Consider the following 8943-nt stretch of genomic DNA (forward strand, 5'->3'; position numbering starts at 1 on the left):
CCCTTAGATTCTCCATGTGTACGAGATAACAAAAGACTCTGTTATTTTGGGAGGAGAGATACCAAGTATTAGCATTATGCCCACAGAGATCCTCTGCAAGTGCCAAGATAGAAAAATGGTTCTCCTTGCCCTCTGAGGACAGGACAAGGAGCAACAGGCTTAAACGGCAGAAAAGGAGGTTTAGGTTGGACATTAAGAAAAACTTCCTAAATGTCAGGATGGTTAAATACTGGAATAAATTGCCTAGGAGAGGTGTAGAATCTCCATCACTGGAAATACTTAAGAACAGGTTGGATAAATATGTAACCGGGATGATATAGACAGAGCCTGGTCCTGCCATGAGGGCAGGGGGCTGGACTCGATGACCTCTCGAGGTCCTTTCCAGTCCTAGTGTTCTCTGATAGGTTAACAATTTGGAAATATGAAACTGGTAATGGAGCAAGCGCTCCTGCCCGCTACTTGCTAACTCATGGCTGAGCCTCCCTCCCCCACCCCCCACCCTGCTGGCTTTGGGCGTCCTGAGAAAGCTGCTGGCATTGTGTGCAAAGACAGCCCTTTGAAATGTTCCCGGGTAGGGTGAAGCAGTTTCACTGTGCTTTTATAGATGTCTTTGTTGTCTGAGCACGACTGGCTGAACGTTTGTAGCATTTCAATGAATGCAGAATTCCTTGGGAATGGCATAAACTCATATGACACACAAGCACGATGGGCAAGCTGCCAAGTCCCAGGGCACAGGGAGCGTGGAGTGAGTCACACAACCTGGGGCCATGCATTTGCCCACACAAGACCCTTTGTGCTCTCCCCTGGAAAGGGAAAGGCAGTGCCTGGCAAACTTGCCTGGGATTTTGTTGAGCAATGGAGGAGGGGTGGGGGATGGATTGTCCCAAGATGGGTAATAGGTGAGGCTGGATGTTTGTCACAGCCATGGCTTCAGTCACAAAATCTAGGTCACGTAGGGATTTTTTTTTTTTTTCTAATAATCATGGGGCCTGATCCTCAGCCTCGGTCTGCTGCTTCCAGCAGCTTACAGAGGTTGGAGCTGTGCTACAAGGGGCGTGGGGAAAGTTCAGACCCCCTTCATACTCCCCTCCCAAGCCCCAGCACAGAGGGCATGGCAGAGCAAAAGGGGATGTGATCTCAGTGCACACCCTATGAAAACTCTGGGCTATTCAGGACTACACTCAGAGAAGGCTGTGGTGGGTTAGACAGCAGCCCCAGTGGCTATTCTAGTTTATGCCGGAAAGTTACATCCCTGAAGTAGCCCCAAATTCTCAGGTCCCAGAAGAGTCTTAAAGCCAGCTTTGTCCCTAAGCTCCACTTGGCTTCACCTTCTGTGCACACAAACTCAACCCTGGTGTGCCCAATGGGATGGCGGGGGTGGGGGGACCTTTGAGAGGGCCCCAATCCTGGCTTGACTGTGTGCCAGTCCAGTGCCCAGCATGAATGTCAGTAGCTTTGTGCCAGCTATTGCTTAAACTGGCTATCAAGGACCTGTTATGGAAGGTGGGGATAGGCAGAGTACAGAATTCTGCCCACACAATTTATTCCAAGCCAGACTCCCTATGCCAGCGGTCAGGAATGGGCGTGGCAGAGGAGCTGCTTTGTTGGGTCTGTGGGGATCCCCCTCCAATGGGGTGATTTTCTGGCTGGCTTCTCAGCTGCCTTGTGCCAGGGGAAGTGCTGCTGGGGCTGCCTTAGGGCTTTGTCACCCTCTCGCCTGACACCCCTGCTCCATGAACATCCTGTACTCAGGCTCACCGTGTGTTCTGGGCAGGCAGCGGGTGGGTGGCTATTAGTTAAATGTTAATAAGCATTTCTAAAAGAAATATTCTGGATGTGACTTACCCATCATTTCCCATGACACACAACTGAGCATTCATTGTAGCACTGTGTGTCATGACTTTCTTTCCCATTGTTATGACTTGGGCACGCTTACCCTCCATCCAGCCAGGGTTTTACGGTGCCAGCCTTGCAAAGGGAATGGTGGGGCCTTTTGTGCGTTACACCCGGCTTCCAGTCCAGCTCAGCTCAGGCTGGGAGCGAGCAAGACGCTGGCCCTGGGAAACAGCTGCTTTGGAGCTGCTGGGAAATGAGTTGGCGGGTCTCAGTCTGGTCACGTGCGAGCAGGTGTCCATGGGATGAAACCACCCATACCGGCACCAATCAGTCCCTTGGCTGTCTCAGCAGAACAGCCAGATTAAATGGGCCATGGGGTCCAAGTTCCCATCCCAGTCGTAGGTCTCACTCAGCAGCCTTACAGGAGCCCCCCTGGTTCTGTTTCATTTTGAGTCTGTCTGCTTACAAACAAAACAAAACAAAACAACCCTGCCTCCATCAAACACACAACAGTGCTGTTGCAAGGTCCATGCCTGCCCTCAAACCACCACAGTTTTAAAGCACCAGCCAAGATCTCCTTTCCCACCACTCCTGCTGTTGTTTACAAACCTGCTGCTTTCTGTCCTCCCACCTCCCCCACTTTCCCCATGCCTGCCTCTCCGAATCGCTGGATTAAGATTTGGCAGGCAATCAAACATGTAACATTTACCGTCACGGCCCGATTTGCGTGAGCGCTGCAGATCAGAGCCGTACAGGCAGAGGAGGGCACAAAGCATCAGTGCAAAACTCCCACCCGGCGCACTGCCCCAAGCAATCTAAATCAGCCACGCAGGCATTCCAGCTCCAATCTGAGAACCTTCTCTCCTCCGGACCGGGGGGGGGCTACAGCAATGCAGGTGGCTGTCTTCTTCAGATCTCTTCCCCCCAACAGAAGCTGGTCCAGTAAAAGATATGCCCTCACTCAATTTGAGTCTCTACTACCTGAACCGACATAGCTATAACAGTGAAAACTCTAGCTATGACCCTTAAGGGCAGAAATCTGGAGCAGAAACCTAGGCCTAGCCGTCATTACGGAATTCTGTAACTCACCTCTCTTGCATGTTGAATAGTAAGAGAGAGGGAGTTGTGCTAGTCTATATACTATCAAAACAAAAAAGCAGTCAAGCAGCAGTTTAAAGACTAACAAAATAATTTAGTAGGTGAGCATTCGTGGGACAGACCCACTTCTTCAGACAATAGTGGGTCTGTCCCACGAAAGCTCACCTAATAAATTATTTTGTTAGTCTTTAAAGTGCTGCTTGACTGCTTTTCAGCTCTCTTGGTTTCTGCTGGTCTCTTGTGGCTTTTGCTGGAGGATCAGCGACCAGCAGATCAATGCATTTGTTGCTCTGGACAATTCCTAACTGCTAGCTGGAGTCAGCTGAAATGGTCTGCAAGCCTCGGGAGGGATCCCTTGGAAGAACAATGGCTCCCTGGGGTGTTGGTAGCTCTGCAGGGCCAGATGCAATCCACCTTGTCAAAAAACGCAGGAGTGGTTGAGCCCAGAAAAGCTCAGTGAGTCCTCAAAATGCAAATCCCTTCTGGGCTGGCAGCACCAGGTCCAACACCTGGTGTAACTCCTCTAGGGTTGGTCTGCTGAGGTGAACGGGCAATAAGGTCACAGAAACAAAAGATGGAAGGGTCCCTTGTATGGAAAAGCCCGAGCTGCTGGGAGTAGGCCAGTGGTTTTCAACCTGCGCTCTGCAGACTCCCATGCATTCACGGCTAAGATTTCCAAAGAAGTTCACACCACTCAAATTTTAAGGGTCCCCAACTGAAAAAGAGACTGAAAGACATTGGACAGACTTTGCATGGCTGGATCAGTCCACAAAGTGATGGCTGAGTCTTAGCTGGAACAAGGCTACCCCCAGCGCTCCTTTGCAGCCACCCAGCAGGTCTTATCCATACCTGCCTGCTCTTGTGGTCAGACCCTGGGTGCTCTCCAGCAGGGTGCTCGCACAGCTGAACCCTATGCTGCAGGAAGTTTGTCCACTTGCCTTTGGTCATCTGTGCTGAGCAGCTGTAGGGGCGGGGGTGCAGCTGGCGAGTTTGCTGTTTAATGGCAATGGAACTCCCCACTCCCTAGGGCTGCTCAGGCAGCCCTGGATCTAGTGGGAAGGGAGGATAACAGTCAGATTTAAAGGAGGAGGAGACTCTCTCACAACCTGCGTGTTTTAACTAGAATGCCCTGAGTTGTTATGGCGTTTCAGCTACCGTGCAACGAGTCACATTAAGACCCTGGTTGCTATGTGTTCTGTACTGGTGAGAACATTTGGACAAGTGTGCACTGTGTTGCGGGATTGGTGGGAGGCAGAGGGGAGGATATGGGGTACCCTGCTGTGTCTGTGGCAGGAATGGAAATCTTTCTCTGGGATTTGCAGAGCATTGGCTGTAGCTCTGTGGAAACGGCCCCAGCCTGCCTCCCAGCCTCACAATCTCTCCCACTCTGAAGCACGGCTGCCTCCTAACCTGAGCTGCTCCCAGTGGCGCACTATAGAGCAAAGATCTGGATTTCTGAACACAGGTTCCCAAGGAAGTTCCCCCTGCCCAGGCTGAACCCCTTATCAATCTAGCGCCTGATGACTGGGCAGGGCACACACTCTTTGGTCTAGCTAGTGTGCTAAAGAAACTGCGTGGACACTGCAGCCCAGGACAACCTCCGGCTAGCCCAGCAAGCTCAGACAGACAAAGAGGGAGAGGGTGTGCCTGAAGGCCTGCAGGAGTCAGCCTGAGCCAGGCACGTTCCCAAGGGCAGTGCAGACATACAGAAGGAAGACTCGCTTCTGATCTCCAGCAGATTGCTTGTCCTAAGGCTACCCAAGAAGTTTGGACCAACTCCCACCCCAGGCTGCCTAAGTAGAAAGAGACGGGGAAAAAAAATACACCCACACAGCTACATGGCCAGGTGCACCTTCAAATTAACCTCCCTCCTGTGGGATCAAAGACACACCTGGCCCTACCCTGGCTTACACAAGTAGGCCCATTGGGGGGATGTCAGGAGCTCCTTTCAGAAAGGAGCCCAGCTGAATAGTCGGTGGTTACCAAAACGAAAAAACAGTCACGTCAGTGGCTGTGTGGTCATGGCTAAATTGCAGTGACCCTGCGCTCAGCCCTGTAGGGAATAAAATTCCCTTCTTTAAAACAGGAGTTTTACAGCAGTGTAATGCAGACAGAAACCAGCCACAATCTCTGGAGCTGAGTGCATGAGCCTCTACAGCTAGAGCTAAAAAGCCAGCTGGATTTCAGCTAAAGCTGTGAAGAAGACTCAGCCTCTCTCTCTCTCTCTACACGGTTTAGGTGCCACTTACATGGGACAGCAAACTACACCCCGAATGTGATATGTGCCCTCAATGCCCCTCTGCCATGTACATTGAAGAAACTGGACGCTCCCTACACCAAAGGATGAACAGACACAAAGCAGATATCAGGAATTTGAGTAGACATAAACCTGTAGGTGAGCACTTCGATCTCGCAGGGCATTCTATAAACGGACCTTAGGGTAACTATTATCGCAAAGAGATTTTAACACAAGATGACAAAGGGAGACATCTGAATTGGAATTGCAAGTTTGACCCATTTAACCTGGGACTCAACAAGGATCTCAATTATCTGATGCATTATAAGGACAATTTCCCCCCTTTGATATCCATACCCCACTAGACCGCCACACCTTCATCCCACCACACACAACCACCCCACACACATATCACCCCCTACTCCCCACCCCACGATACACAAACACACCCCTGCACCCCACCACACCCCCCACCACATACAACCACTCCCCACGCACATATCACCCCCTAGTCCCCACCCCACGATACACAAACACACCCCTGCACCCCACCACACCCCCCCACGCACCTATCACCCCCTACTCCCCACCCCACAATACACACACACCCCTGCACCCCACCCCACACAACCACTCCCCACGCACCTATCACCCCCTACTCCCCACCCCACAATACACAAACACACCCCTGCACCCCACCCCACACAACCACTCCCCACGCACATCAGCCCCTATTCCGCACCCCACCACACCCGACACACTCAACCCCCACCCCGAGCTCGCAGGGCACAGCCTGGGCACACAGCGCCGGCACCGCTCGCTGCACCCCCGCGGTACCTGGGTCTGGCGGGAGCTCTCGGGCGCGCGCGGCCGCGCAGGCAGCAGCGTCGGGCTGTCCGGGCTCCGGGCTCCGGGCTCGCGCGGCGCCTGTGGGCAGGTCTCGCCCGCGCCCGCGCCCGCGCCGCCGCCTCCACCTGCTGCGTCCGGCGGAGCCAAGGGAGCGAGTCCGCCCGCCCCCGCCTCTTCCAGCCGGGAGCGGCTGGTTCCCGCCCCCCGCGGCAGCCCTGTGCAGAGACAGACACCCGCCCGCCGAGACACACGCAGACACACAGCCCCCTCCCCACAGTCACAGCCCCCTCACACCCCTCCACACAGTCACACCCCTCCACAGTCACAGCCCCTCACACCCCTCCACACAGTCACACCCCTCCACAGTCACAGCCCCTCACACCCCCCCACAGTCACACCCCTCCACAGTCACAGCCCCTCACACCCCCCACAGTCACAGCCCTCCACAGTCACAGCCCCCTCACACCCCTCCACACAGTCACACCCCCCTCACACCCCTCCACAGTCACAGCCCCTCACCCCCCCACAGTAACAGCCCCCTCACACCCCCCACAGTCACAGCCCCTCACACCCCTCCACACAGTCACACCCCCCCTCACACCCCTCCACAGTCACAGCCCCTCACACCCCCCCACAGTCACACCCCTCCACAGTCACAGCCCCCCTCACACCCCTCCACACAGTCACACCCCTCCACAGTCACAGCCCCCTCACACCCCCCACAGCCACAGCCCCTCACACCCCCCCACAGTCACACCCCTCCACAGTCACAGCCCCTCACCCCCCCACAGTCACACCCCTCCACAGTCACAGCCCCCTCACACCCCTCCACACAGTCACACCCCTCCACAGTCACAGCCCCCCTCACACCCCTCCACAGTCACAGCCCCCTCACACCCCTCCACCCAGTCACAACCCCTCACACCCCTCCACAGTCACACCCCTCCACAGTCACAGCCCCTCACACCCCCCACAGTCACAGCCCTCCACAGTCACAGCCCCCTCACACCCCTCCACACAGTCACACCCCTCCACAGTCACAGCCCCCCTCACACCCCTCCACAGTCACAGCCCCCTCACACCCCCCACAGTCACAGCCCCTCACACCCCTCCACAGTCACACCCCTCCACAGTCACAGCCCCTCACCCCCCTACAGTCACACCCCTCCACAGTCACAGCCCCCTCACAGCCCTCCACAGTCACAGCCCTCCACAGTCACAGCCCCTCACACCCCTCCACAGTCACACCCCCCTCACACCCCTCCACCCAGTCACAACCCTCCACAGTCACAGCCCCCCTCACACCCCTCCACACAGTCACACCCCTCCACAGTCACAGCCCCTTCACAGTCACAGCCCCTCACACCCCTCCACAGTCACAGCCCTCCACAGTCACAGCCCCCCTCACACCCCTCCACACAGTCACACCCTTCCACAGTCACAGCCCCCCTCACACCCCTCCACACAGTCACAGCCCCCTCCACAGTCACAGCCCCCCTCACAGCCCTCCACACAGTCACAGCTCCACACAGTCACAGCCCTCCTCACACCCCTCCACACAGTCACACCCTTCCACAGTCACAGCCCCCTCACACCCCTCCACAGTCACACCCTTCCACAGTCACAGCCCCCCTCACACCCCTCCACACAGTCACAGCCCTCCTCACACCCCTCCACACAGTCACACCCCTCCACAGTCACAGCCCCTCACACCCCTCCACAGTCACACCCCTCCACAGTCACAGCCCCCTCACACCCCCCACAGTCACAGCCCTCCACAGTCACAGCCCCCTCACACTCCTCCACACAGTCACACCCCTCCACAGTCACAGCCCCTCACACCCCCCCACAGTCACACCCCTCCACAGTCACAGCCCCCTCACACCCCCCACAGTCACAGCCCTCCACAGTCACAGCCCCCTCACACCCCTCCACACAGTCACACCCCTCCACAGTCACAGCCCCCCTCACACCCCTCCACACAGTCACACCCCTCCACAGTCACAGCCCCCCTCACACCCCTCCACAGTCACAGCCCCCTCACACCCCCCACAGCCCCCTCACACCCCTCCACAGTCACACCCCTCCACAGTCACAGCCCCTCACCCCCCCACAGTCACACCCCTCCACAGTCACAGCCCCCTCACACCCCTCCACAGTCACAGCCCTCCACAGTCACAGCCCCCCTCACACCCCTCCACACAGTCACACCCCCCTCACACCCCTCCACAGTCACAGCCCCTCACACCCCCCCACAGTCACACCCCTCCACAGTCACAGCCCCCCTCACACCCCTCCACACAGTCACACCCCTCCACAGTCACAGCCCCCCTCACACCCCTCCACACAGTCACACCCCTCCACAGTCACAGCCCCCTCACACCCCCCACAGTCACACCCCTCCACAGTCACACCCCTCCACAGTCACAGCCCCTCACCCCCCCACAGTCACACCCCTCCACAGTCACAGCCCCCTCACACCCCTCCACAGTCACAGCCCCTCACCCCCCCCACAGTCACAGCCCCCTCACACCTCTCCACACAGTCACACCCCTCCACAGTCACAGCCCCTCACACCCCCCCACAGTCACACCCCTCCACAGTCACAGCCCCCTCACACCCCCCACAGTCACAGCCCTCCACAGTCACAGCCCCCTCACACCCCTCCACACAGTCACACCCCTCCACAGTCACAGCCCCCCTCACACCCCTCCACAGTCACAGCCCCCTCACACCCCCCACAGTCACAGCCCTCCACAGTCACAGCCCCCTCACACCCCTCCACACAGTCACACCCCTCCACAGTCACAGCCCCCCTCACACCCCTCCACACAGTCACACCCCTCCACAGTCACAGCCCCCCTCACACCCCTCCACACAGTCACACCCCTCCACAGTCACAGCCCCCCTCACACCCCTCCACA

General features: G+C 56.8%; 1 protein-coding gene across 1 annotated transcript in view; it reads right to left on the reverse strand.

The window, feature by feature from the left end:
- The window catches only part of ADGRG1 (adhesion G protein-coupled receptor G1), a 45560-nt gene extending 39416 nt beyond the window's left edge, over nucleotides 1-6144 (reverse strand). The window contains exon 1 of the mRNA XM_075009212.1: nucleotides 6008-6144. The gene's annotated coding sequence lies outside the window, so the exon portion shown is untranslated. The remainder of the gene's footprint in view (nucleotides 1-6007) is intronic.
- Nucleotides 6145-8943: the final 2799 nt, after the last annotated feature.

This window comes from Carettochelys insculpta, chromosome 14 (assembly GCF_033958435.1).
Source record: "Carettochelys insculpta isolate YL-2023 chromosome 14, ASM3395843v1, whole genome shotgun sequence".
NCBI lineage: Eukaryota > Metazoa > Chordata > Testudines > Carettochelyidae > Carettochelys > Carettochelys insculpta.